The sequence below is a fragment of the Pelobates fuscus genome, chromosome 2, assembly GCF_036172605.1.
Source record: "Pelobates fuscus isolate aPelFus1 chromosome 2, aPelFus1.pri, whole genome shotgun sequence".
Taxonomy (NCBI): Eukaryota; Metazoa; Chordata; class Amphibia; order Anura; family Pelobatidae; genus Pelobates; species Pelobates fuscus.
In genome coordinates, this window is record NC_086318.1 from 355,771,701 (window position 1) to 355,795,754 (window position 24,054).

The following is a 24,054-nucleotide window of genomic DNA, read 5'->3' on the forward strand; positions in this document are numbered from 1 at the left end:
CTTCAGGTGGTTAGGTGTGAATAATTGAGCTGGATTCAGGGTGCGAAGGAGCAATTTGCATAAAGGCAAATGCTAGGCCAATGAGCCGAAGGATGGGAATTCGTAGCATGTAGTGAGAATAGTGTGCTGCCGGAAACAAGTGAATTCAGTGGGAGAGAAAGGTAAAAGGGAAATGCTAAGAAGCCAGCGGAAGGAATGGTGCAACAGAGCTCAGGAAGAAACGGGAGTCACGTAAGACACGCCCTAGACATGGGTCGCCATAAACTTTTATTAAACCAATCTTTCAGTCTCCTTAGAGCCTGTCAAAAATTGCCAATGCTGACTGTATTTCAAGTCATCATGGCGGGGTATTGGGTAAAGTTTTCAATTAGCAATAATCACGCCTCGGATTGACCTCATGGGCTACGATACTGCCACTGTGCAAAGCTAACTGTTCAAGTGGGCCAGCTTTTAAGAGCTACCATGTAAGGACACTTTAAGACAGCGGTGAGAAAAAGTTCATGACCATAAGCCATTGCAAAGGATTATGGGAGGCAATATTCTAATTAGGCCCGCTTCCTCCTACAGGGAAGCTTAAACCCCAACAAATTCCTCGGTCTTCTTATATGGCATCTTGGAATGGTTCCAAACCTATAACAGAGAGTGAGGGCAACCATATCTTGCAGCAAACCTTGTACAATTTTTTTTCTCTCTTTGGAAACAGTTTTGCCAAGATTCTACTACAGCAGCCATTAGGCAGAGTACACAATCCGCTGGTCTATGTTCGTCCCCAAAGTCACACATTTCATGACTCCATCGATAGGAATGACCCTTGCCTAGCACCTGTCTTCTCTTCATCCACACTCAACAGGGCTGAAAGAACATTTGTGGTGGCTATTTCAAAATTCCATTGTGTTCATTAGTAAGTGCTAGCGACCACCCAGCTATTCCTAAGGTTTGGTCTGATTGTCTCAAGCGGCAATTCACTGCCTTGATCCAGAAAATCTTTTTTTCCCAGAAATTCAATCAAACGTTACGTTCTGTTGGAAGACGTAATATAGGTCTCCAATTCTTTATTTCTTCCATTGCATTGAAGCATACAATAAATCAAAAGAAGTCAGGATAAAAAAATGATGAAAAAAAAGCTGAAAAGTTAAAATAAAAAGTGAAATTCTGGCTTAAAACTGGTCTCCAGAAAACATAGATAATAAAAATGATCAAGCCTAGGAAATGATTGTCGCTGCCTGCTTAATGCGGAAAGTAAGAGCCAAAGAAGACGGGTGCCGTGGCTGAAATTATCCTTCGTCAGAATTGGTGAAGTTCTCTATTTTTGTCAAACAAGCAAACACAGGGGAAAGCGCGAACGCAGTCCCCCACTACCATAAATTATGCAGTCGAGTTTCCCACATTTGAGGAAATCGCAGAGGTCAACTGGTACGGAGTGCAATGAACCAGCCTCACTCTGGGAGAGCCACCTTAGGGATCATGGCTATTGCTCCCCTGCCAGGTAAGTATGACATGACGGGTACATTCAAAGGCACGCCCGCTGGGAAGCCTTTCCTTTAGGCTGTGGTGAAATAATAAAGCAAGTTAAAAAAAAAAAAAAGAAGAGCAAATAAATAATCCAAATGATAGAAGGCTACAAAAGATTACCAAACCTCGTGGCTGATCGGTGTTTTTCTTAGCTACCAGTAATTTTAGTGCCTTCAGGTGGTTAGGTGTGAATAATTGAGCTGGATTCAGGGTGCGAAGGAGCAATTTGCATAAAGGCAAATGCTAGGCCAATGAGCCGAAGGATGGGAATTCGTAGCATGTAGTGAGAATAGTGTGCTGCCGGAAACAAGTGAATTCAGTGGGAGAGAAAGGTAAAAGGGAAATGCTAAGAAGCCAGCGGAAGGAATGGTGCAACAGAGCTCAGGAAGAAACGGGAGTCACGTAAGACACGCCCTAGACATGGGTCACCATAAACTTTTATTAAACCAATCTTTCAGTCTCCTTAGAGCCTGTCAAAAATTGCCAATGCTGACTGTATTTCAAGTCATCATGGCGGGGTATTGGGTAAAGTTTTCAATTAGCAATAATCACGCCTCGGATTGACCTCATGGGCTACGATACTGCCACTGTGCAAAGCTAACTGTTCAAGTGGGCCAGCTTTTAAGAGCTACCATGTAAGGAAACTTTAAGACAGCGGTGAGAAAAAGTTCATGACCATAAGCCATTGCAAAGGATTATGGGAGGCAATATTCTAATTAGGCCCGCTTCCTCCTACAGGGAAGCTTAAACCCCAACAAATTCCTCGGTCTTCTTATATGGCATCTTGGAATGGTTCCAAACCTATAACAGAGAGTGAGGGCAACCATATCTTGCAGCAAACCTTGTACAATTTTTTTTCTCTCTTTGGAAACAGTTTTGCCAAGATTCTACTACAGCAGCCATTAGGCAGAGTACACAATCCGCTGGTCTATGTTCGTCCCCAAAGTCACACATTTCATGACTCCATCGATAGGAATGACCCTTGCCTAGCACCTGTCTTCTCTTCATCCACACTCAACAGGGCTGAAAGAACATTTGTGGTGGCTATTTCAAAATTCCATTGTGTTCATTAGTAAGTGCTAGCGACCACCCAGCTATTCCTAAGGTTTGGTCTGATTGTCTCAAGCGGCAATTCACTGCCTTGATCCAGAAAATCTTTTTTTCCCAGAAATTCAATCAAACGTTACGTTCTGTTGGAAGACGTAATATAGGTCTCCAATTCTTTATTTCTTCCATTGCATTGAAGCATACAATAAATCAAAAGAAGTCAGGATAAAAAAATGTAGAAAAAAAAGCTGAAAAGTTAAAATAAAAAGTGAAATTCTGGCTTAAAACTGGTCTCCAGAAAACATAGATAATAAAAATGATCAAGCCTAGGAAATGATTGTCGCTGCCTGCTTGATGTGGAAAGTAAGAGCCAAAGAAGACGGGTGCCGTGTCTGAAATTATCCTTCGTCAGAATTGGTGAACTTCTCTATTTTTGTCAAACAAGCAAACACAGGGGAAAGCGCGAACGCAGTCCCCCACTACCATAAATTATGCAGTCGAGTTTCCCACATTTGAGGAAATCGCAGAGGTCAACTGGTACGGAGTGCAATGAACCAGCCTCACTCTGGGAGAGCCACCTTAGGGATCATGGCTATTGCTCCCCTGCCAGGTAAGTATGACATGACGGGTACATTCAAAGGCACGCCCGCTGGGAAGCCTTTCCTTTAGGCTGTGGTGAAATAATAAAGCAAGTAAAAAAAAAAAAAAAAAGAAGAGCAAATAAATAATCCAAATGATAGAAGGCTACAAAAGATTACCAAACCTCATGGCTGATCGTTGTTTTCCTTAGCTACCAGTAATTTTAGTGCCTTCAGGGGGTTAGGTGTGAATAATTGAGCTGGATTCAGGGTGCGAAGGAGCAATTTGCATAAAGGCAAATGCTAGGCCAATGAGCCGAAGGATGAGAATTCGTAGCATGGAGTGAGAATAGTGTGCTGCCGGAAACAAGTGGATTCAGTGGGAGAGAAAGGTAAAAGGGAAATGCTAAGAAGCCAGCGGAAGGAATGGTGCAACAGAGCTCAGGAAGAAACGGGAGTCACGTAAGACACGCCCTAGACATGGGGCGCCATAAACTTTTATTAAACCAATCTTTCAGTCTCCTTAGAGCCTGTCAAAAATTGCCAATGCTGACTGTATTTAAAGTCATCATGGCAGGGTATTGGGTAAAGTTTTCAATTAGCAATAATCACGCCTCGGATTGACCTCATGGGCTACGATACTGCCACTGCGCAAAGCTAACTGTTCAAGTGGGCCAGCTTTTAAGAGCTACCATGTAAGGAAACTTTAAGACAGCGGTGAGAAAAAGTTCATGACCATAAGCCATTGCAAAGGATTATGGGAGGCAATATTCTAATTAGGCCCGCTTCCTCCTACAGGGAAGCTTAAACCCCAACAAATTCCTCGGTCTTCTTATATGGCATCTTGGAATGGTTCCAAACCTATAACAGAGAGTGAGGGCAACCATATCTTGCAGCAAACCTTGTACAATTTTTTTTCTCTCTTTGGAAACAGTTTTGCCAAGATTCTACTACAGCAGCCATTAGGCAGAGTACACAATCCGCTGGTCTACGTTCGTCCCCAAAGTCACACATTTCATGACTCCATCGATAGGAATGACCCTTGCCTAGCACCTGTCTTCTCTTCATCCACACTCAACAGGGCTGAAAGAACATTTGTGGTGGCTATTTCAAAATTCCATGGTGTTCATTAGTAAGTGCTAGCGACCACCCAGCTATTCCTAAGGTTTGGTCTGATTGTCTCAAGCGGCAATTCACTGCCTTGATCCAGAAAATCTTTTTTTCCCAGAAATTCAATCAAACGTTACGTTCTGTTGGAAGACGTAATATAGGTCTCCAATTCTTTATTTCTTCCATTGCATTTAAGCATACAATAAATCAAAAGAAGTCAGGATAAAAAAAATGATGAAAAAAAAGCTGAAAAGTTAAAATAAAAAGTGAAATTCTGGCTTAAAACTGGTCTCCAGAAAACATAGATAATAAAAATGATCAAGCCTAGGAAATGATTGTCGCTGCCTGCTTGATGCGGAAAGTAAGAGCCAAAGAAGACGGGTGCCGTTGCTGAAATTATCCTTCGTCAGAATTGGTGAAGTTCTCTATTTTTGTCAAACAAGCAAACACAGGGGAAAGCGCGAACGCAGTCCCCCACTACCATAAATTATGCAGTCGAGTTTCCCACATTTGAGGAAATCGCAGAGGTCAACTGGTACGGAGTGCAATGAACCAGCCTCACTCTGGGAGAGTCACCTTAGGGATCATGGCTATTGCTCCCCTGCCAGGTAAGTATGACATGACGGGTACATTCAAAGGCACGCCCGCTGGGAAGCTTTTCCTTTAGGCTGTGGTGAAATAATAAAGCAAGTTAAAAAAAAAAAAAGAAGAGCAAATAAATAATCCAAATGTAAGAAGGCTACAAAAGATTACCAAACCTCGTGGCTGATCGTTGTTTTCCTTAGCTACCAGTAATTTTAGTGCCTTCAGGTGGTTAGGTGTGAATAATTGAGCTGGATTCAGGGTGCGAAGGAGCAATTTGCATAAAGGCAAATGCTAGGCCAATGAGCCGAAGGATGGGAATTCGTAGCATGTAGTGAGAATAGTGTGCTGCCGGAAACAAGTGAATTCAGTGGGAGAGAAAGGTAAAAGGGAAATGCTAAGAAGCCAGCGGAAGGAATGGTGCAACAGAGCTCAGGAAGAAACGGGAGTCACGTAAGACACGCCCTAGATATGGGTCGCCATAAACTTTTATTAAACCAATCTTTCAGTCTCCTTAGAGCCTGTCAAAAATTGCCAATGCTGACTGTATTTCAAGTCATCATGGCTGGGTATTGGGTAAAGTTTTCAATTAGCAATAATCACGCCTCGGATTGACCTCATGGGCTACGATACTGCCACTGCGCAAAGCTAACTGTTCAAGTGGGCCAGCTTTTAAGAGCTACCACGTAGGGACACTTTAAGACAGCGGTGAGAAAAAGTTCATGACCATAAGCCATTGCAAAGGATTATGGGAGGCAATATTCTAATTAGGCCCTCTTCCTCCTACAGGGAAGCTTAAACCCCAACAAATTCCTCGGTCTTCTTATATGGCATCTTGGAATGGTTCCAAACCTATAACAGAGAGTGAGGGCAACCATATCTTGCAGCAAACCTTGTACAATTTTTTTTCTCTCTTTGGAAACAGTTTTGCCAAGATTCTACTACAGCAGCCATTAGGCAGAGTACACAATCCGCTGGTCTACGTTCGTCCCCAAAGTCACACATTTCATGACTCCATCGATAGGAATGACCCTTGCCTAGCACCTGTCTTCTCTTCATCCACACTCAACAGGGCTGAAAGAACATTTGTGGTGGCTATTTCAAAATTCCATTGTGTTCATTAGTAAGTGCTAGCGACCACCCAGCTATTCCTAAGGTTTGGTCTGATTGTCTCAAGCGGCAATTCACTGCCTTGATCCAGAAAATCTTTTTTTCCCAGAAATTCAATCAAACGTTACGTTCTGTTGGAAGACGTAATATAGGTCTCCAATTCTTTATTTCTTCCATTGCATTTAAGCATACAATAAATCAAAAGAAGTCAGGATAAAAAAATGATGAAAAAAAAGCTGAAAAGTTAAAATAAAAAGTGAAATTCTGGCTTAAAACTGGTCTCCAGAAAACATAGATAATAAAAATGATCAAGCCTAGGAAATGATTGTCGCTGCCTGCTTGATGTGGAAAGTAAGAGCCAAAGAAGATGGGTGCCGTGGCTGAAATTATCCTTCGTCAGAATTGGTGAAATTCTCTATTTTTGTCAAACAAGCAAACACAGGGGAAAGCGCGAACGCAGTCCCCCACTACCATAAATTATGCAGTCGAGTTTCCCACATTTGAGGAAATCGCAGAGTTCAACTGGTACGGAGTGCAATGAACCAGCCTCACTCTGGGAGAGCCACCTTAGGGATCATGGCTATTGCTCCCCTGCCAGGTAAGTATGACATGACGGGTACATTCAAAGGCACGCCCGCTGGGAAGCCTTTCCTTTAGGCTGTGGTGAAATAATAAAGCAAGTTAAAAAAAAAAAAAATAGGCAAATAATCCAAATGATAGAAGGCTACAAAAGATTACCAAACCTCGTGGCTGATCGTTGTTTTCCTTAGCTACCAGTAATTTTAGTGCCTTCAGGTGGTTAGGTGTGAATAATTGAGCTGGATTCAGGGTGCGAAGGAGCAATTTGCATAAAGGCAAATGCTAGGCCAATGAGCCGAAGGATGGGAATTCGTAGCATGTAGTGAGAATAGTGTGCTGCCGGAAACAAGTGAATTCAGTGGGAGAGAAAGGTAAAAGGGAAATGCTAAGAAGCCAGCGGAAGGAATGGTGCAACAGAGCTCAGGAAGAAACGGGAGTCACGTAAGACACGCCCTAGACATGGGGCGCCATAAACTTTTATTAAACCAATCTTTCAGTCTCCTTAGAGCCTGTCAAAAATTGCCAATGCTGACTGTATTTCAAGTCATCATGGCGGGGTATTGGGTAAAGTTTTCAATTAGCAATAATCACGCCTCGGATTGACCTCATGGGCTACGATACTGCCACTGTGCAAAGCTAACTGTTCAAGTGGGCCAGCTTTTAAGAGCTACCATGTAAGGACACTTTAAGACAGCGGTGAGAAAAAGTTCATGACCATAAGCCATTGCAAAGGATTATGGGAGGCAATATTCTAATTAGGCCCGCTTCCTCCTACAGGGAAGCTTAAACCCCAACAAATTCCTCGGTCTTCTTATATGGCATCTTGGAATGGTTCCAAACCTATAACAGAGAGTGAGGGCAACCATATCTTGCAGCAAACCTTGTACAATTTTTTTTCTCTCTTTGGAAACAGTTTTGCCAAGATTCTACTACAGCAGCCATTAGGCAGAGTACACAATCCGCTGGTCTACGTTCGTCCCCAAAGTCACACATTTCATGACTCCATCGATAGGAATGACCCTTGCCTAGCACCTGTCTTCTCTTCATCCACACTCAACAGGGCTGAAAGAACATTTGTGGTGGCTTTTTCAAAATTCCATGGTGTTCATTAGTAAGTGCTAGCGACCACCCAGCTATTCCTAAGGTTTGGTCTGATTGTCTCAAGCGGCAATTCACTGCCTTGATCCAGAAAATATTTTTTTCCCAGAAATTCAATCAAACGTTACGTTCTGTTGGAAGACGTAATATAGGTCTCCAATTCTTTATTTCTTCCATTGCATTGAAGCATACAATAAATCAAAAGAAGTCAGGATAAAAAAATGATGAAAAAAAAGCTGAAAAGTTAAAATAAAAAGTGAAATTCTGGCTTAAAACTGGTCTCCAGAAAACATAGATAATAAAAATGATCAAGCCTAGGAAATGATTGTCGCTGCCTGCTTGATGTGGAAAGTAAGAGCCAAAGAAGACGGGTGCCGTGTCTGAAATTATCCTTCGTCAGAATTGGTGAACTTCTCTATTTTTGTCAAACAAGCAAACACAGGGGAAAGCGCGAACGCAGTCCCCCACTACCATAAATTATGCAGTCGAGTTTCCCACATTTGAGGAAATCGCAGAGGTCAACTGGTACGGAGTGCAATGAACCAGCCTCACTCTGGGAGAGCCACCTTAGGGATCATGGCTATTGCTCCCCTGCCAGGTAAGTATGACATGACGGGTACATTCAAAGGCACGCCCGCTGGGAAGCCTTTCCTTTAGGCTGTGGTGAAATAATAAAGCAAGTAAAAAAAAAAAAAAAAAGAAGAGCAAATAAATAATCCAAATGATAGAAGGCTACAAAAGATTACCAAACCTCGTGGCTGATCGTTGTTTTCCTTAGCTACCAGTAATTTTAGTGCCTTCAGGTGGTTAGGTGTGAATAATTGAGCTGGATTCAGGGTGCGAAGGAGCAATTTGCATAAAGGCAAATGCTAGGCCAATGAGCCGAAGGATGGGAATTCGTAGCATGTAGTGAGAATAGTGTGCTGCCGGAAACAAGTGAATTCAGTGGGAGAGAAAGGTAAAAGGGAAATGCTAAGAAGCCAGCGGAAGGAATGGTGCAACAGAGCTCAGGAAGAAACGGGAGTCACGTAAGACACGCCCTAGACATGGGGCGCCATAAACTTTTATTAAACCAATCTTTCAGTCTCCTTAGAGCCTGTCAAAAATTGCCAATGCTGACTGTATTTCAAGTCATCATGGCGGGGTATTGGGTAAAGTTTTCAATTAGCAATAATCACGCCTCGGATTGACCTCATGGGCTACGATACTGCCACTGTGCAAAGCTAACTGTTCAAGTGGGCCAGCTTTTAAGAGCTACCATGTAAGGACACTTTAAGACAGCGGTGAGAAAAAGTTCATGACCATAAGCCATTGCAAAGGATTATGGGAGGCAATATTCTAATTAGGCCCGCTTCCTCCTACAGGGAAGCTTAAACCCCAACAAATTCCTCGGTCTTCTTATATGGCATCTTGGAATGGTTCCAAACCTATAACAGAGAGTGAGGGCAACCATATCTTGCAGCAAACCTTGTACAATTTTTTTTCTCTCTTTGGAAACAGTTTTGCCAAGATTCTACTACAGCAGCCATTAGGCAGAGTACACAATCCGCTGGTCTACGTTCGTCCCCAAAGTCACACATTTCATGACTCCATCGATAGGAATGACCCTTGCCTAGCACCTGTCTTCTCTTCATCCACACTCAACAGGGCTGAAAGAACATTTGTGGTGGCTATTTCAAAATTCCATGGTGTTCATTAGTAAGTGCTAGCGACCACCCAGCTATTCCTAAGGTTTGGTCTGATTGTCTCAAGCGGCAATTCACTGCCTTGATCCAGAAAATCTTTTTTTCCCAGAAATTCAATCAAACGTTACGTTCTGTTGGAAGACGTAATATAGGTCTCCAATTCTTTATTTCTTCCATTGCATTTAAGCATACAATAAATCAAAAGAAGTCAGGATAAAAAAAATGATGAAAAAAAAGCTGAAAAGTTAAAATAAAAAGTGAAATTCTGGCTTAAAACTGGTCTCCAGAAAACATAGATAATAAAAATGATCAAGCCTAGGAAATGATTGTCGCTGCCTGCTTGATGCGGAAAGTAAGAGCCAAAGAAGACGGGTGCCGTTGCTGAAATTATCCTTCGTCAGAATTGGTGAAGTTCTCTATTTTTGTCAAACAAGCAAACACAGGGGAAAGCGCGAACGCAGTCCCCCACTACCATAAATTATGCAGTCGAGTTTCCCACATTTGAGGAAATCGCAGAGGTCAACTGGTACGGAGTGCAATGAACCAGCCTCACTCTGGGAGAGTCACCTTAGGGATCATGGCTATTGCTCCCCTGCCAGGTAAGTATGACATGACGGGTACATTCAAAGGCACGCCCGCTGGGAAGCTTTTCCTTTAGGCTGTGGTGAAATAATAAAGCAAGTTAAAAAAAAAAAAAAGAAGAGCAAATAAATAATCCAAATGTAAGAAGGCTACAAAAGATTACCAAACCTCGTGGCTGATCGTTGTTTTCCTTAGCTACCAGTAATTTTAGTGCCTTCAGGTGGTTAGGTGTGAATAATTGAGCTGGATTCAGGGTGCGAAGGAGCAATTTGCATAAAGGCAAATGCTAGGCCAATGAGCCGAAGGATGGGAATTCGTAGCATGTAGTGAGAATAGTGTGCTGCCGGAAACAAGTGAATTCAGTGGGAGAGAAAGGTAAAAGGGAAATGCTAAGAAGCCAGCGGAAGGAATGGTGCAACAGAGCTCAGGAAGAAACGGGAGTCACGTAAGACACGCCCTAGATATGGGTCGCCATAAACTTTTATTAAACCAATCTTTCAGTCTCCTTAGAGCCTGTCAAAAATTGCCAATGCTGACTGTATTTCAAGTCATCATGGCTGGGTATTGGGTAAAGTTTTCAATTAGCAATAATCACGCCTCGGATTGACCTCATGGGCTACGATACTGCCACTGCGCAAAGCTAACTGTTCAAGTGGGCCAGCTTTTAAGAGCTACCACGTAGGGACACTTTAAGACAGCGGTGAGAAAAAGTTCATGACCATAAGCCATTGCAAAGGATTATGGGAGGCAATATTCTAATTAGGCCCTCTTCCTTCTACAGGGAAGCTTAAACCCCAACAAATTCCTCGGTCTTCTTATATGGCATCTTGGAATGGTTCCAAACCTATAACAGAGAGTGAGGGCAACCATATCTTGCAGCAAACCTTGTACAATTTTTTTTCTCTCTTTGGAAACAGTTTTGCCAAGATTCTACTACAGCAGCCATTAGGCAGAGTACACAATCCGCTGGTCTACGTTCGTCCCCAAAGTCACACATTTCATGACTCCATCGATAGGAATGACCCTTGCCTAGCACCTGTCTTCTCTTCATCCACACTCAACAGGGCTGAAAGAACATTTGTGGTGGCTATTTCAAAATTCCATTGTGTTCATTAGTAAGTGCTAGCGACCACCCAGCTATTCCTAAGGTTTGGTCTGATTGTCTCAAGCGGCAATTCACTGCCTTGATCCAGAAAATCTTTTTTTCCCAGAAATTCAATCAAACGTTACGTTCTGTTGGAAGACGTAATATAGGTCTCCAATTCTTTATTTCTTCCATTGCATTTAAGCATACAATAAATCAAAAGAAGTCAGGATAAAAAAATGATGAAAAAAAAGCTGAAAAGTTAAAATAAAAAGTGAAATTCTGGCTTAAAACTGGTCTCCAGAAAACATAGATAATAAAAATGATCAAGCCTAGGAAATGATTGTCGCTGCCTGCTTGATGTGGAAAGTAAGAGCCAAAGAAGACGGGTGCCGTGGCTGAAATTATCCTTCGTCAGAATTGGTGAAGTTCTCTATTTTTGTCAAACAAGCAAACACAGGGGAAAGCGCGAACGCAGTCCCCCACTACCATAAATTATGCAGTCGAGTTTCCCACATTTGAGGAAATCGCAGAGTTCAACTGGTACGGAGTGCAATGAACCAGCCTCACTCTGGGAGAGCCACCTTAGGGATCATGGCTATTGCTCCCCTGCCAGGTAAGTATGACATGACGGGTACATTCAAAGGCACGCCCGCTGGGAAGCCTTTCCTTTAGGCTGTGGTGAAATAATAAAGCAAGTTAAAAAAAAAAAAAAAAGAAGAGCAAATAAATAATCCAAATGATAGAAGGCTACAAAAGATTACCAAACCTCGTGGCTGATCGTTGTTTTCCTTAGCTACCAGTAATTTTAGTGCCTTCAGGTGGTTAGGTGTGAATAATTGAGCTGGATTCAGGGTGCGAAGGAGCAATTTGCATAAAGGCAAATGCTAGGCCAATGAGCCGAAGGATGGGAATTCGTAGCATGTAGTGAGAATAGTGTGCTGCCGGAAACAAGTGGATTCAGTGGGAGAGAAAGGGAAAAGGGAAATGCAAGGAAGCCAGCGGAAGGAATGGTGCAACAGAGCTCAGGAAGAAACGGGAGTCACGTAAGACACGCGCTAGACATGGGGCGCCATAAACTTTTTTTAAACCAATCTTTCAGTCTCCTTAGAGCCTGTCAAAAATTGCCAATGCTGACTGTATTTCAAGTCATCATGGCGGGGTATTGGGTAAAGTTTTCAATTAGCAATAATCACGCCTCGGATTGACCTCATGGGCTACGATACTGCCACTGCGCAAAGATAACTGTTCAAGTGGGCCAGCTTTTAAGAGCTACCACGTAAGGACACTTTAAGACAGCGGTGAGAAAAAGTTCATGACCATAAGCCATTGCAAAGGATTGTGGGAGGCAATATTCTAATTAGGCCCGCTTCCTCCTACAGGGAAGCTTAAACCCCAACAAATTCCTCGGTCTTCTTATATGGCATCTTGGAATGGTTCCAAACCTATAACAGAGAGTGAGGGCAACCATATCTTGCAGCAAACCTTGTACAATTTTTTTTCTCTCTTTGGAAACGGTTTTGCCAAGATTCTACTACAGCAGCCATTAGGCAGAGTACACAATCCGCTGGTCTACGTTCGTCCCCAAAGTCACACATTTCATGACTCCATCGATAGGAATGACCCTTGCCTAGCACCTGTCTTCTCTTCATCCACACTCAACAGGGCTGAAAGAACATTTGTGGTGGCTTTTTCAAAATTCCATGGTGTTCATTAGTAAGTGCTAGCGACCACCCAGCTATTCCTAAGGTTTGGTCTGATTGTCTCAAGCGGCAATTCACTGCCTTGATCCAGAAATTTTTTTTTTCCCAGAAATTCAATCAAACGTTACGTTCTGTTGGAAGACGTAATATAGGTCTCCAATTCTTTATTTCTTCCATTGCATTGAAGCATACAATAAATCAAAAGAAGTCAGGATAAAAAAATGATGAAAAGTTAAAATAAAAAGTGAAATTCTGGCTTAAAACTGATCTCCAGAAAACATAGATAATAAAAATGATCAAGCCTAGGAAATGATTGTCGCTGCCTGCTTAATGCGGAAAGTAAGAGCCAAAGAAGACGGGTGCCGTGGCTGAAATTATCCTTCGTCAGAATTGGTGAAGTTCTCTATTTTTGTCAAACAAGCAAACACAGGGGAAAGCGCGAACGCAGTCCCCCACTACCATAAATCATGCAGTCGAGTTTCCCACATTTGAGGAAATCGCAGAGGTCAACTGGTACGGAGTGCAATGAACCAGCCTCACTCTGGGAGAGCCACCTTAGGGATCATGGCTATTGCTCCCCTGCCAGGTAAGTATGACATGACGGGTACATTCAAAGGCACGCCCGCTGGGAAGCCTTTCCTTTAGGCTGTGGTGAAATAATAAAGCAAGTTAAAGAAAAAAAAAAAAAGAAGAGCAAATAAATAATCCAAATGATAGAAGGCTACAAAAGATTACCAAACCTCGTGGCTGATCGTTGTTTTCCTTAGCTACCAGTAATTTTAGTGCCTTCAGGTGGTTAGGTGTGAATAATTGAGCTGGATTCAGGGTGCGAAGGAGCAATTTGCATAAAGGCAAATGCTAGGCCAATGAGCCGAAGGATGGGAATTCGTAGCATGTAGTGAGAATAGTGTGCTGCCGGAAACAAGTGGATTCAGTGGGAGAGAAAGGTAAAAGGGAAATGCAAGGAAGCCAGCGGAAGGAATGGTGCAACAGAGCTCAGGAAGAAACGGGAGTCACGTAAGACACGCGCTAGACATGGGGCGCCATAAACTTTTTTTAAACCAATCTTTCAGTCTCCTTAGAGCCTGTCAAAAATTGCCAATGCTGACTGTATTTCAAGTCATCATGGCGGGGTATTGGGTAAAGTTTTCAATTAGCAATAATCACGCCTCGGATTGACCTCATCGGCTACGATACTGCCACTGCGCAAAGATAACTGTTCAAGTGGGCCAGCTTTTAAGAGCTACCACGTAAGGACACTTTAAGACAGCGGTGAGAAAAAGTTCATGACCATAAGCCATTGCAAAGGATTGTGGGAGGCAATATTCTAATTAGGCCCGCTTCCTCCTACAGGGAAGCTTAAACCCCAACAAATTCCTCGGTCTTCTTATATGGCATCTTGGAATGGTTCCAAACCTATAACAGAGAGTGAGGGCAACCATATCTTGCAGCAAACCTTGTACAATTTTTTTTCTCTCTTTGGAAACGGTTTTGCCAAGATTCTACTACAGCAGCCATTAGGCAGAGTACACAATCCGCTGGTCTACGTTCGTCCCCAAAGTCACACATTTCATGACTCCATCGATAGGAATGACCCTTGCCTAGCACCTGTCTCCTCTTCATCCACACTCAACAGGGCTGAAAGAACATTTGTGGTGGCTTTTTCAAAATTCCATGGTGTTCATTAGTAAGTGCTAGCGACCACCCAGCTATTCCTAAGGTTTGGTCTGATTGTCTCAAGCGGCAATTCACTGCCTTGATCCAGAATTTTTTTTTTTCCCAGAAATTCAATCAAACGTTACGTTCTGTTGGAAGACGTAATATAGGTCTCCAATTCTTTATTTCTTCCATTGCATTGAAGCATACAATAAATCAAAAGAAGTCAGGATAAAAAAATGATGAAAAAAAAGCTGAAAAGTTAAAATAAAAAGTGAAATTCTGGCTTAAAACTGGTCTCCAGAAAACATAGATAATAAAAATGATCAAGCCTAGGAAATGATTGTCGCTGCCTGCTTGATGCGGAAAGTAAGAGCCAAAGAAGACGGGTGCCGTGGCTGAAATTATCCTTCGTCAGAATTGGTGAAGTTCTCTATTTTTGTCAAACAAGCAAACACAGGGGAAAGCGCGAACGCAGTCCCCCACTACCATAAATTATGCAGTTGAGTTTCCCACATTTGAGGAAATCACAGAGGTCAACTGGTACGGAGTGCAATGAACCAGCCTCACTCTGGAAGAGCCACCTTAGGGATCATGGCTATTGCTTCCCTGCCAGGTAAGTATGACATGACGGGTACATTCAAAGGCACGCCCGCTGGGAAGCCTTTCCTTTAGGCTGTGGTGAAATAATAAAGCAAGTTAAAAAAAAAAAAAAAGCAAATAAATAATCCAAATGATAGAAGGCTACAAAAGATTACCAAACCTCGTGGCTGATCGTTGTTTTCCTTAGCTACCAGTAATTTTAGTGCCTTCAGGTGGTTAGGTGTGAATAATTGAGCTGGATTCAGGGTGCGAAGGAGCAATTTGCATAAAGGCAAATGCTAGGCCAATGAGCCGAAGGATGGGAATTCGTAGCATGTAGTGAGAATAGTGTGCTGCCGGAAACAAGTGAATTCAGTGGGAGAGAAAGGTAAAAGAAAAATGCTAAGAAGCCAGCAGAAGGAATGGTGCAACAGAGCTCAGGAAGAAACGGGAGTCACGTAAGACACGCCCTAGACATGGGGCGCCATAAACTTTTATTAAACCAATCTTTCAGTCTCCTTAGAGCCTGTCAAAAATTGCCAATGCTGACTGTATTTCAAGTCATCATGGCAGGGTATTGGGTAAAGTTTTCAATTAGCAATAATCACGCCTCGGATTGACCTCATGGGCTACGATACTGCCACTGCGCAAAGTTAACTGTCCAAGTGGGCCAGCTTTTAAGAGCTACCACGTAAGGACACTTTAAGACAGCGGTGAGAAAAAGTTCATGACCATAAGCCATTGCAAAGGATTGTGGGAGGCAATATTCTAATTAGGCCCGCTTCCTCCTACAGGGAAGCTTAAACCCCAACAAATTCCTCGGTCTTCTTATATGGCATCTTGGAATGGTTCCAAACCTATAACAGAGAGTGAGGGCAACCATATCTTGCAGCAAACCTTGTACAATTTTTTTTCTCTCTTTGGAAACAGTTTTGCCAAGATTCTACTACAGCAGCCATTAGGCAGAGTACACAATCGCTGGTCTACGTTCGTCCCCAAAGTCACACATTTCATGACTCCATCGATAGGAATGACCCTTGCCTAGCACCTGTCTTCTCTTCATCCACACTCAACAGGGCTGAAAGAACATTTGTGGTGGCTATTTCAAAATTCCATGGTGTTCATTAGTAAGTGCTAGCGACCACCCAGCTATTCCTAAGGTTTGGTCTGATTGTCTCAAGCGGCAATTCACTGCCTTGATCCAGAAAATCTTTTTTTCCCAGAAATTCAATCAAACGTTACGTTCTGTTGGAAGACGTAATATAGGTCTCCAATTCTTTATTTCTTCCATTGCATTGAAGCATACAATAAATCAAAAGAAGTCAGGATAAAAAAATGATGAAAAAAAAGCTGAAAAGTTAAAATAAAAAGTGAAATTCTGGCTTAAAACTGGTCTCCAGAAAACATAGATAATAAAAATGATCAAGCCTAGGAAATGATTGTCGCTACCTGCTTGATGCGGAAAGTAAGAGCCAAAGAAGACGGGTGCCGTGGCTGAAATTATCCTTCGTCAGAATTGGTGAAGTTCTCTATTTTTGTCAAACAAGCAAACACAGGGGAAAGCGCGAACGCAGTCCCCCACTACCATAAATTATGCAGTCGAGTTTCCCACATTTGAGGAAATCGCAGAGGTCAACTGGTACGGAGTGCAATGAACCAGCCTCACTCTGGGAGAGCCACCTTAGGGATCATGGCTATTGCTCCCCAGCCAGGTAAGTATGACATGACGGGTACATTCAAAGGCACGCCCGCTGGGAAGCCTTTCCTTTAGGCTGTGGTGAAATAATAAAGCAAGTTAAAAAAAAAAAAAAGAAGAGCAAATAAATAATCCAAATGATAGAAGGCTACAAAAGATTACCAAACCTCGTGGCTGATCATTGTTTTCCTTAGCTACCAGTAATTTTAGTGCCTTCAGGGGGTTAGGTGTGAATAATTGAGCTGGATTCAGGGTGCGAAGGAGCAATTTGCATAAAGGCAAATGCTAGGCCAATGAGCCGAAGGATGGGAATTCGTAGCATGGAGTGAGAATAGTGTGCTGCCGGAAACAAGTGGATTCAGTGGGAGAGAAAGGTAAAAGGGAAATGCTAAGAAGCCAGCGGAAGGAATGGTGCAACAGAGCTCAGGAAGAAACGGGAGTCACGTAAGACACGCCCTAGACATGGGGCGCCATAAACTTTTATTAAACCAATCTTTCAGTCTCCTTAGAGCCTGTCAAAAATTGCCAATGCTGACTGTATTTCAAGTCATCATGGCAGGGTATTGGGTAAAGTTTTCAATTAGCAATAATCACGCCTCAGATTGACCTCATGGGCTACGATACTGCCACTGCGCAAAGTTAACTGTCCAAGTGGGCCAGCTTTTAAGAGCTACCACGTAAGGACACTTTAAGACAGCGGTGAGAAAAAGTTCATGACCATAAGCCATTGCAAAGGATTATGGGAGGCAATATTCTAATTAGGCCCGCTTCCTCCTACAGGGAAGCTTAAACCCCAACAAATTCCTCGGTCTTCTTATATGGCATCTTGGAATGGTTCCAAACCTATAACAGAGAGTGAGGGCAACCATATCTTGCAGCAAACCTTGTACAATTTTTTTTCTCTCTTTGGAAACAGTTTTGCCAAGATTCTACTACAGCAGCCATTAGGCAGAGTACACAATCCGCTGGTCTACGTTCGTGCCCAAAGTCACACATTTCATGACTCCATCGATAGGAATGACCCTTGCCTAGCACCTGTCTTCTCTTCATCCACACTCAACAGGGCTGAAAGAACATTTGTGGTGGCTTTTTCAAAATTCCATGGTGTTCATGAGTAAGTGCTAGCGACCACCCAGCTATTCCTAAGGTTTGGTCTGATTGTCTCAAGCGGCAATTCACTGCCTTGATCCAGAAAATCTTTTTTTCCCAGAAATTCAATCAAACGTTACGTTCTGTTGGAAGACGTAATATAGGTCTCCAATTCTTTATTTCTTCCATTGCATTGAAGCATACAATAAATCAAAAGAAGTCAGGATAAAAAAATGATGAAAAAAAAGCTGAAAAGTTAAAATAAAAAGTGAAATTCTGGCTTAAAACTGGTCTCCAGAAAACATAGATAATAAAAATGATCAAGCCTAGGAAATGATTGTCGCTGCCTGCTTGATGCGGAAAATAAGAGCGAAAGAAGACGGGTGCCGTGGCTGAAATTATCCTTTGTCAGAATTGGTGAAGTTCTCTATTTTTGTCAAACAAGCAAACACAGGGGAAAGCGCGAACGCAGTCCCCCACTACCATAAATTATGCAGTTGAGTTTCCCACATTTGAGGAAATCGCAGTGGTCAACTGGTACGGAGTGCAATGAACCAGCCTCACTCTGGGAGAGCCACCTTAGGGATCATGGCTATTGCTCCCCAGCCAGGTAAGTATGACATGACGGGTACATTCAAAGGCACGCCCGCTGGGAAGCCTTTCCTTTAGGCTGTGGTGAAATAATAAAGCAAGTTAAAAAAAAAAAAAAGAAGAGCAAATAAATAATCCAAATGATAGAAGGCTACAAAAGATTACCAAACCTCGTGGCTGATCATTGTTTTCCTTAGCTACCAGTAATTTTAGTGCCTTCAGGGGGTTAGGTGTGAATAATTGAGCTGGATTCAGGGTGCGAAGGAGCAATTTGCATAAAGGCAAATGCTAGGCCAATGAGCCGAAGGATGGGAATTCGTAGCATGGAGTGAGAATAGTGTGCTGCCGGAAACAAGTGGATTCAGTGGGAGAGAAAGGTAAAAGGGAAATGCTAAGAAGCCAGCGGAAGGAATGGTGCAACAGAGCTCAGGAAGAAACGGGAGTCACGTAAGACACGCCCTAGACATGGGGCGCCATAAACTTTTATTAAACCAATCTTTCAGTCTCCTTAGAGCCTGTCAAAAATTGCCAATGCTGACTGTATTTCAAGTCATCATGGCAGGGTATTGGGTAAAGTTTTCAATTAGCAATAATCACGCCTCAGATTGACCTCATGGGCTACGATACTGCCACTGCGCAAAGTTAACTGTCCAAGTGGGCCAGCTTTTAAGAGCTACCACGTAAGGACACTTTAAGACAGCGGTGAGAAAAAGTTCATGACCATAAGCCATTGCAAAGGATTATGGGAGGCAATATTCTAATTAGGCCCGCTTCCTCCTACAGGGAAGCTTAAACCCCAACAAATTCCTCGGTCTTCTTATATGGCATCTTGGAATGGTTCCAAACCTATAACAGAGAGTGAGGGCAACCATATCTTGCAGCAAACCTTGTACAATTTTTTTTCTCTCTTTGGAAACAGTTTTGCCAAGATTCTACTACAGCAGCCATTAGGCAGAGTACACAATCCGCTGGTCTACGTTCGTGCCCAAAGTCACACATTTCATGACTCCATCGATAGGAATGACCCTTGCCTAGCACCTGTCTTCTCTTCATCCACACTCAACAGGGCTGAAAGAACATTTGTGGTGGCTTTTTCAAAATTCCATGGTGTTCATGAGTAAGTGCTAGCGACCACCCAGCTATTCCTAAGGTTTGGTCTGATTGTCTCAAGCGGCAATTCACTGCCTTGATCCAGAAAATCTTTTTTTCCCAGAAATTCAATCAAACGTTACGTTCTGTTGGAAGACGTAATATAGGTCTCCAATTCTTTATTTCTTCCATTGCATTGAAGCATACAATAAATCAAAAGAAGTCAGGATAAAAAAATGATGAAAAAAAAGCTGAAAAGTTAAAATAAAAAGTGAAATTCTGGCTTAAAACTGGTCTCCAGAAAACATAGATAATAAAAATGATCAAGCCTAGGAAATGATTGTCGCTGCCTGCTTGATGCGGAAAATAAGAGCGAAAGAAGACGGGTGCCGTGGCTGAAATTATCCTTTGTCAGAATTGGTGAAGTTCTCTATTTTTGTCAAACAAGCAAACACAGGGGAAAGCGCGAACGCAGTCCCCCACTACCATAAATTATGCAGTTGAGTTTCCCACATTTGAGGAAATCGCAGTGGTCAACTGGTACGGAGTGCAATGAACCAGCCTCACTCTGGGAGAGCCACCTTAGGGATCATGGCTATTGCTCCCCAGCCAGGTAAGTATGACATGACGGGTACATTCAAAGGCACGCCCGCTGGGAAGCCTTTCCTTTAGGCTGTGGTGAAATAATAAAGCAAGTTAAAAAAAAAAAAAAGAAGAGCAAATAAATAATCCAAATGATAGAAGGCTACAAAAGATTACCAAACCTCGTGGCTGATCGTTGTTTTCCTTAGCTACCAGTAATTTTAGTGCCTTCAGGGGGTTAGGTGTGAATAATTGAGCTGGATTCAGGGTGCGAAGAAGCAATTTGCATAAAGGCAAATGCTAGGTCAATGAGCCGAAGGATGGGAATTCGTAGCATGGAGTGAGAATAGTGTGCTGCCGGAAACAAGTGGATTCAGTGGGAGAGAAAGGTAAAAGGGAAATGCTAAGAAGCCAGCGGAAGGAATGGTGCAACAGAGCTCAGGAAGAAACGGGAGTCACGTAAGACACGCCCTAGACATGGGGCGCCATAAACTTTTATTAAACCAATCTTTCAGTCTCCTTAGAGCCTGTCAAAAATTGCCAATGCTGACTGTATTTCAAGTCATCATGGCGGGGTATTGGGTAAAGTTTTCAATTAGCAATAATCACGCCTCGGATTGACCTCATGGGCTACGATACTGCCACTGCGCAAAGTTAACTGTCCAAGTGGGCCAGCTTTTAAGAGCTACCACGTAAGGACACTTTAAGACAGCGGTGAGAAAAAGTTCATGACCATAAGCCATTGCAAAGGATTGTGGGAGGCAATATTCTAATTAGGCCCGCTTCCTCCTACAGGGAAGCTTAAACCCCAACAAATTCCTCGGTCTTCTTATATGGCATCTTGGAATGGTTCCAAACCTATAACAGAGAGTGAGGGCAACCATATCTTGCAGCAAACCTTGTACAATTTTTTTTCTCTCTTTGGAAACGGTTTTGCCAAGATTCTACTACAGCAGCCATTAGGCAGAGTACACAATCCGCTGGTCTACGTTCGTCCCCAAAGTCACACATTTCATGACTCCATCGATAGGAATGACCCTTGCCTAGCACCTGTCTTCTCTTCATCCACACTCAACAGGGCTGAAAGAACATTTGTGGTGGCTTTTTCAAAATTCCATGGTGTTCATTAGTAAGTGCTAGCGACCACCCAGCTATTCCTAAGGTTTGGTCTGATTGTCTCAAGCGGCAATTCACTGCCTTGATCCAGAAATTTTTTTTTTCCCAGAAATTCAATCAAACGTTACGTTCTGTTGGAAGACGTAATATAGGTCTCCAATTCTTTATTTCTTCCATTGCATTGAAGCATACAATAAATCAAAAGAAGTCAGGATAAAAAAATGATGAAAAGTTAAAATAAAAAGTGAAATTCTGGCTTAAAACTGGTCTCCAGAAAACATAGATAATAAAAATGATCAAGCCTAGGAAATGATTGTCGCTGCCTGCTTGATGTGGAAAGTAAGAGCCAAAGAAGACGGGTGCCGTGGCTGAAATTATCCTTCGTCAGAATTGGTGAAGTTCTCTATTTTTGTCAAACAAGCAAACACAGGGGAAAGCGCGAACGCAGTCCCCCACTACCATAAATTATGCAGTCGAGTTTCCCACATTTGAGGAAATTGCAGAGGTCAACTGGTACGGAGTGCAATGAACCAGCCTCACTCTGGGAGAGCCACCTTAGGGATCATGGCTATTGCTCCCCTGCCAGGTAAGTATGACATGACGGGTACATTCAAAGGCACGCCCGCTGGGAAGCCTTTCCTTTAGGCTGTGGTGAAATAATAAAGCAAGTTAAAGAAAAAAAAAAAAGAAGAGCAAATAAATAATCCAAATGATAGAAGGCTACAAAAGATTACCAAACCTCGTGGCTGATCGTTGTTTTCCTTAGCTACCAGTAATTTTAGTGCCTTCAGGTGGTTAGGTGTGAATAATTGAGCTGGATTCAGGGTGCGAAGGAGCAATTTGCATAAAGGCAAATGCTAGGCCAATGAGCCGAAGGATGGGAATTCGTAGCATGTAGTGAGAATAGTGTGCTGCCGGAAACAAGTGGATTCAGTGGGAGAGAAAGGTAAAAGGGAAATGCAAGGAAGCCAGCGGAAGGAATGGTGCAACAGAGCTCAGGAAGAAACGGGAGTCACGTAAGACACGCGCTAGACATGGGGCGCCATAAACTTTTTTTAAACCAATCTTTCAGTCTCCTTAGAGCCTGTCAAAAATTGCCAATGCTGACTGTATTTCAAGTCATCATGGCGGGGTATTGGGTAAAGTTTTCAATTAGCAATAATCACGCCTCGGATTGACCTCATCGGCTACGATACTGCCACTGCGCAAAGATAACTGTTCAAGTGGGCCAGCTTTTAAGAGCTACCACGTAAGGACACTTTAAGACAGCGGTGAGAAAAAGTTCATGACCATAAGCCATTGCAAAGGATTGTGGGAGGCAATATTCTAATTAGGCCCGCTTCCTCCTACAGGGAAGCTTAAACCCCAACAAATTCCTCGGTCTTCTTATATGGCATCTTGGAATGGTTCCAAACCTATAACAGAGAGTGAGGGCAACCATATCTTGCAGCAAACCTTGTACAATTTTTTTTCTCTCTTTGGAAACGGTTTTGCCAAGATTCTACTACAGCAGCCATTAGGCAGAGTACACAATCCGCTGGTCTACGTTCGTCCCCAAAGTCACACATTTCATGACTCCATCGATAGGAATGACCCTTGCCTAGCACCTGTCTCCTCTTCATCCACACTCAACAGGGCTGAAAGAACATTTGTGGTGGCTTTTTCAAAATTCCATGGTGTTCATTAGTAAGTGCTAGCGACCACCCAGCTATTCCTAAGGTTTGGTCTGATTGTCTCAAGCGGCAATTCACTGCCTTGATCCAGAATTTTTTTTTTCCCCAGAAATTCAATCAAACGTTACGTTCTGTTGGAAGACGTAATATAGGTCTCCAATTCTTTATTTCTTCCATTGCATTGAAGCATACAATAAATCAAAAGAAGTCAGGATAAAAAAATGATGAAAAAAAAGCTGAAAAGTTAAAATAAAAAGTGAAATTCTGGCTTAAAACTGGTCTCCAGAAAACATAGATAATAAAAATGATCAAGCCTAGGAAATGATTGTCGCTGCCTGCTTGATGCGGAAAGTAAGAGCCAAAGAAGACGGGTGCCGTGGCTGAAATTATCCTTCGTCAGAATTGGTGAAGTTCTCTTTTTTTGTCAAACAAGCAAACACAGGGGAAAGCGCGAACGCAGTCCCCCACTACCATAAATTATGCAGTCGAGTTTCCCACATTTGAGGAAATCACAGAGGTCAACTGGTACTGAGTGCAATGAACCAGCCTCACTCTGGGAGAGCCACCTTAGGGATCATGGCTATTGCTCCCCTGCCAGGTAAGTATGACATGACGGGTACATTCAAAGGCACGCCCGCTGGGAAGCCTTTCCTTTAGGCTGTGGTGAAATAATAAAGCAAGTTAAAAAAAAAAAAAAGCAAATAAATAATCCAAATGATAGAAGGCTACAAAAGATTACCAAACCTCGTGGCTGATCGTTGTTTTCCTTAGCTACCAGTAATTTTAGTGCCTTCAGGTGGTTAGGTGTGAATAATTGAGCTGGATTCAGGGTGCGAAGGAGCAATTTGCATAAAAGCAAATGCTAGGCCAATGAGCCGAAGGATGGGAATTCGTAGCATGTAGTGAGAATAGTGTGCTGCCGGAAACAAGTGGATTCAGTGGGAGAGAAAGGTCAAAGGGAAATGCAAGGAAGCCAGCGGAAGGAATGGTGCAACAGAGCTCAGGAAGAAACGGGAGTCACGTAAGACACGCCCTAGACATGGGGCGCCATAAACTTTTTTTAAACCAATCTTTCAGTCTCCTTAGAGCCTGTCAAAAATTGCCAATGCTGACTGTATTTCAAGTCATCATGGCGGGGTATTGGGTAAAGTTTTCAATTTGCAATAATCACGCCTCGGATTGACCTCATGGGCTACGATACTGCCACTGCGCAAAGATAACTGTTCAAGTGGGCCAGCTTTTAAGAGCTACCACGTAAGGACACTTTAAGACAGCGGTGAGAAAAAGTTCATGACCATAAGCCATTGCAA

General features: G+C 42.8%; 29 non-coding genes across 29 annotated transcripts; all 29 read right to left on the reverse strand.

Moving 5' to 3' along the window:
- Positions 1-287: 287 nt before the first annotated feature.
- Positions 288-428, reverse strand: LOC134593549 (U4 spliceosomal RNA). Its single transcript, XR_010090015.1, has one exon. It is a non-coding gene; the product is annotated as a U4 spliceosomal RNA (small nuclear RNA).
- Positions 429-1,327: 899 nt separating this feature from the next.
- On the reverse strand, positions 1,328-1,494 carry LOC134590166 (U1 spliceosomal RNA). Its single transcript, XR_010087130.1, has one exon. It is a non-coding gene; the product is annotated as a U1 spliceosomal RNA (small nuclear RNA).
- Positions 1,495-1,970: 476 nt separating this feature from the next.
- LOC134593551 (U4 spliceosomal RNA) lies at positions 1,971-2,111 on the reverse strand. Its single transcript, XR_010090016.1, has one exon. It is a non-coding gene; the product is annotated as a U4 spliceosomal RNA (small nuclear RNA).
- Positions 2,112-3,010: 899 nt separating this feature from the next.
- LOC134590167 (U1 spliceosomal RNA) lies at positions 3,011-3,177 on the reverse strand. Its single transcript, XR_010087131.1, has one exon. It is a non-coding gene; the product is annotated as a U1 spliceosomal RNA (small nuclear RNA).
- A 478-nt stretch (positions 3,178-3,655) lies between these two features.
- On the reverse strand, positions 3,656-3,796 carry LOC134593185 (U4 spliceosomal RNA). The gene has a single exon (XR_010089703.1). It is a non-coding gene; the product is annotated as a U4 spliceosomal RNA (small nuclear RNA).
- A 900-nt stretch (positions 3,797-4,696) lies between these two features.
- Positions 4,697-4,863, reverse strand: LOC134590776 (U1 spliceosomal RNA). The gene has a single exon (XR_010087650.1). It is a non-coding gene; the product is annotated as a U1 spliceosomal RNA (small nuclear RNA).
- A 475-nt stretch (positions 4,864-5,338) lies between these two features.
- Positions 5,339-5,479, reverse strand: LOC134593498 (U4 spliceosomal RNA). Its single transcript, XR_010089972.1, has one exon. It is a non-coding gene; the product is annotated as a U4 spliceosomal RNA (small nuclear RNA).
- Positions 5,480-6,378: 899 nt separating this feature from the next.
- Positions 6,379-6,545, reverse strand: LOC134590503 (U1 spliceosomal RNA). Its single transcript, XR_010087417.1, has one exon. It is a non-coding gene; the product is annotated as a U1 spliceosomal RNA (small nuclear RNA).
- A 470-nt stretch (positions 6,546-7,015) lies between these two features.
- LOC134593552 (U4 spliceosomal RNA) lies at positions 7,016-7,156 on the reverse strand. Its single transcript, XR_010090017.1, has one exon. It is a non-coding gene; the product is annotated as a U4 spliceosomal RNA (small nuclear RNA).
- An 899-nt stretch (positions 7,157-8,055) lies between these two features.
- Positions 8,056-8,222, reverse strand: LOC134590168 (U1 spliceosomal RNA). Its single transcript, XR_010087132.1, has one exon. It is a non-coding gene; the product is annotated as a U1 spliceosomal RNA (small nuclear RNA).
- A 478-nt stretch (positions 8,223-8,700) lies between these two features.
- LOC134593553 (U4 spliceosomal RNA) lies at positions 8,701-8,841 on the reverse strand. The gene has a single exon (XR_010090018.1). It is a non-coding gene; the product is annotated as a U4 spliceosomal RNA (small nuclear RNA).
- Positions 8,842-9,741: 900 nt separating this feature from the next.
- Positions 9,742-9,908, reverse strand: LOC134590777 (U1 spliceosomal RNA). The gene has a single exon (XR_010087651.1). It is a non-coding gene; the product is annotated as a U1 spliceosomal RNA (small nuclear RNA).
- Positions 9,909-10,384: 476 nt separating this feature from the next.
- On the reverse strand, positions 10,385-10,525 carry LOC134593500 (U4 spliceosomal RNA). Its single transcript, XR_010089973.1, has one exon. It is a non-coding gene; the product is annotated as a U4 spliceosomal RNA (small nuclear RNA).
- An 899-nt stretch (positions 10,526-11,424) lies between these two features.
- On the reverse strand, positions 11,425-11,591 carry LOC134590504 (U1 spliceosomal RNA). Its single transcript, XR_010087418.1, has one exon. It is a non-coding gene; the product is annotated as a U1 spliceosomal RNA (small nuclear RNA).
- A 478-nt stretch (positions 11,592-12,069) lies between these two features.
- LOC134591961 (U4 spliceosomal RNA) lies at positions 12,070-12,210 on the reverse strand. Its single transcript, XR_010088655.1, has one exon. It is a non-coding gene; the product is annotated as a U4 spliceosomal RNA (small nuclear RNA).
- An 887-nt stretch (positions 12,211-13,097) lies between these two features.
- LOC134590768 (U1 spliceosomal RNA) lies at positions 13,098-13,264 on the reverse strand. The gene has a single exon (XR_010087643.1). It is a non-coding gene; the product is annotated as a U1 spliceosomal RNA (small nuclear RNA).
- Positions 13,265-13,743: 479 nt separating this feature from the next.
- LOC134591912 (U4 spliceosomal RNA) lies at positions 13,744-13,884 on the reverse strand. Its single transcript, XR_010088612.1, has one exon. It is a non-coding gene; the product is annotated as a U4 spliceosomal RNA (small nuclear RNA).
- Positions 13,885-14,783: 899 nt separating this feature from the next.
- LOC134590440 (U1 spliceosomal RNA) lies at positions 14,784-14,950 on the reverse strand. The gene has a single exon (XR_010087364.1). It is a non-coding gene; the product is annotated as a U1 spliceosomal RNA (small nuclear RNA).
- Positions 14,951-15,422: 472 nt separating this feature from the next.
- Positions 15,423-15,563, reverse strand: LOC134593445 (U4 spliceosomal RNA). Its single transcript, XR_010089927.1, has one exon. It is a non-coding gene; the product is annotated as a U4 spliceosomal RNA (small nuclear RNA).
- An 898-nt stretch (positions 15,564-16,461) lies between these two features.
- On the reverse strand, positions 16,462-16,628 carry LOC134590706 (U1 spliceosomal RNA). Its single transcript, XR_010087590.1, has one exon. It is a non-coding gene; the product is annotated as a U1 spliceosomal RNA (small nuclear RNA).
- Positions 16,629-17,104: 476 nt separating this feature from the next.
- LOC134593744 (U4 spliceosomal RNA) lies at positions 17,105-17,245 on the reverse strand. Its single transcript, XR_010090179.1, has one exon. It is a non-coding gene; the product is annotated as a U4 spliceosomal RNA (small nuclear RNA).
- Positions 17,246-18,144: 899 nt separating this feature from the next.
- LOC134591504 (U1 spliceosomal RNA) lies at positions 18,145-18,311 on the reverse strand. The gene has a single exon (XR_010088275.1). It is a non-coding gene; the product is annotated as a U1 spliceosomal RNA (small nuclear RNA).
- A 476-nt stretch (positions 18,312-18,787) lies between these two features.
- Positions 18,788-18,928, reverse strand: LOC134593745 (U4 spliceosomal RNA). The gene has a single exon (XR_010090180.1). It is a non-coding gene; the product is annotated as a U4 spliceosomal RNA (small nuclear RNA).
- An 899-nt stretch (positions 18,929-19,827) lies between these two features.
- LOC134591505 (U1 spliceosomal RNA) lies at positions 19,828-19,994 on the reverse strand. Its single transcript, XR_010088276.1, has one exon. It is a non-coding gene; the product is annotated as a U1 spliceosomal RNA (small nuclear RNA).
- A 476-nt stretch (positions 19,995-20,470) lies between these two features.
- On the reverse strand, positions 20,471-20,611 carry LOC134593039 (U4 spliceosomal RNA). Its single transcript, XR_010089579.1, has one exon. It is a non-coding gene; the product is annotated as a U4 spliceosomal RNA (small nuclear RNA).
- An 887-nt stretch (positions 20,612-21,498) lies between these two features.
- Positions 21,499-21,665, reverse strand: LOC134590989 (U1 spliceosomal RNA). Its single transcript, XR_010087833.1, has one exon. It is a non-coding gene; the product is annotated as a U1 spliceosomal RNA (small nuclear RNA).
- Positions 21,666-22,143: 478 nt separating this feature from the next.
- Positions 22,144-22,284, reverse strand: LOC134591913 (U4 spliceosomal RNA). Its single transcript, XR_010088613.1, has one exon. It is a non-coding gene; the product is annotated as a U4 spliceosomal RNA (small nuclear RNA).
- An 899-nt stretch (positions 22,285-23,183) lies between these two features.
- On the reverse strand, positions 23,184-23,350 carry LOC134590603 (U1 spliceosomal RNA). Its single transcript, XR_010087502.1, has one exon. It is a non-coding gene; the product is annotated as a U1 spliceosomal RNA (small nuclear RNA).
- A 471-nt stretch (positions 23,351-23,821) lies between these two features.
- On the reverse strand, positions 23,822-23,962 carry LOC134593369 (U4 spliceosomal RNA). Its single transcript, XR_010089861.1, has one exon. It is a non-coding gene; the product is annotated as a U4 spliceosomal RNA (small nuclear RNA).
- Between the last annotated feature and the right edge of the window lie 92 nt (positions 23,963-24,054).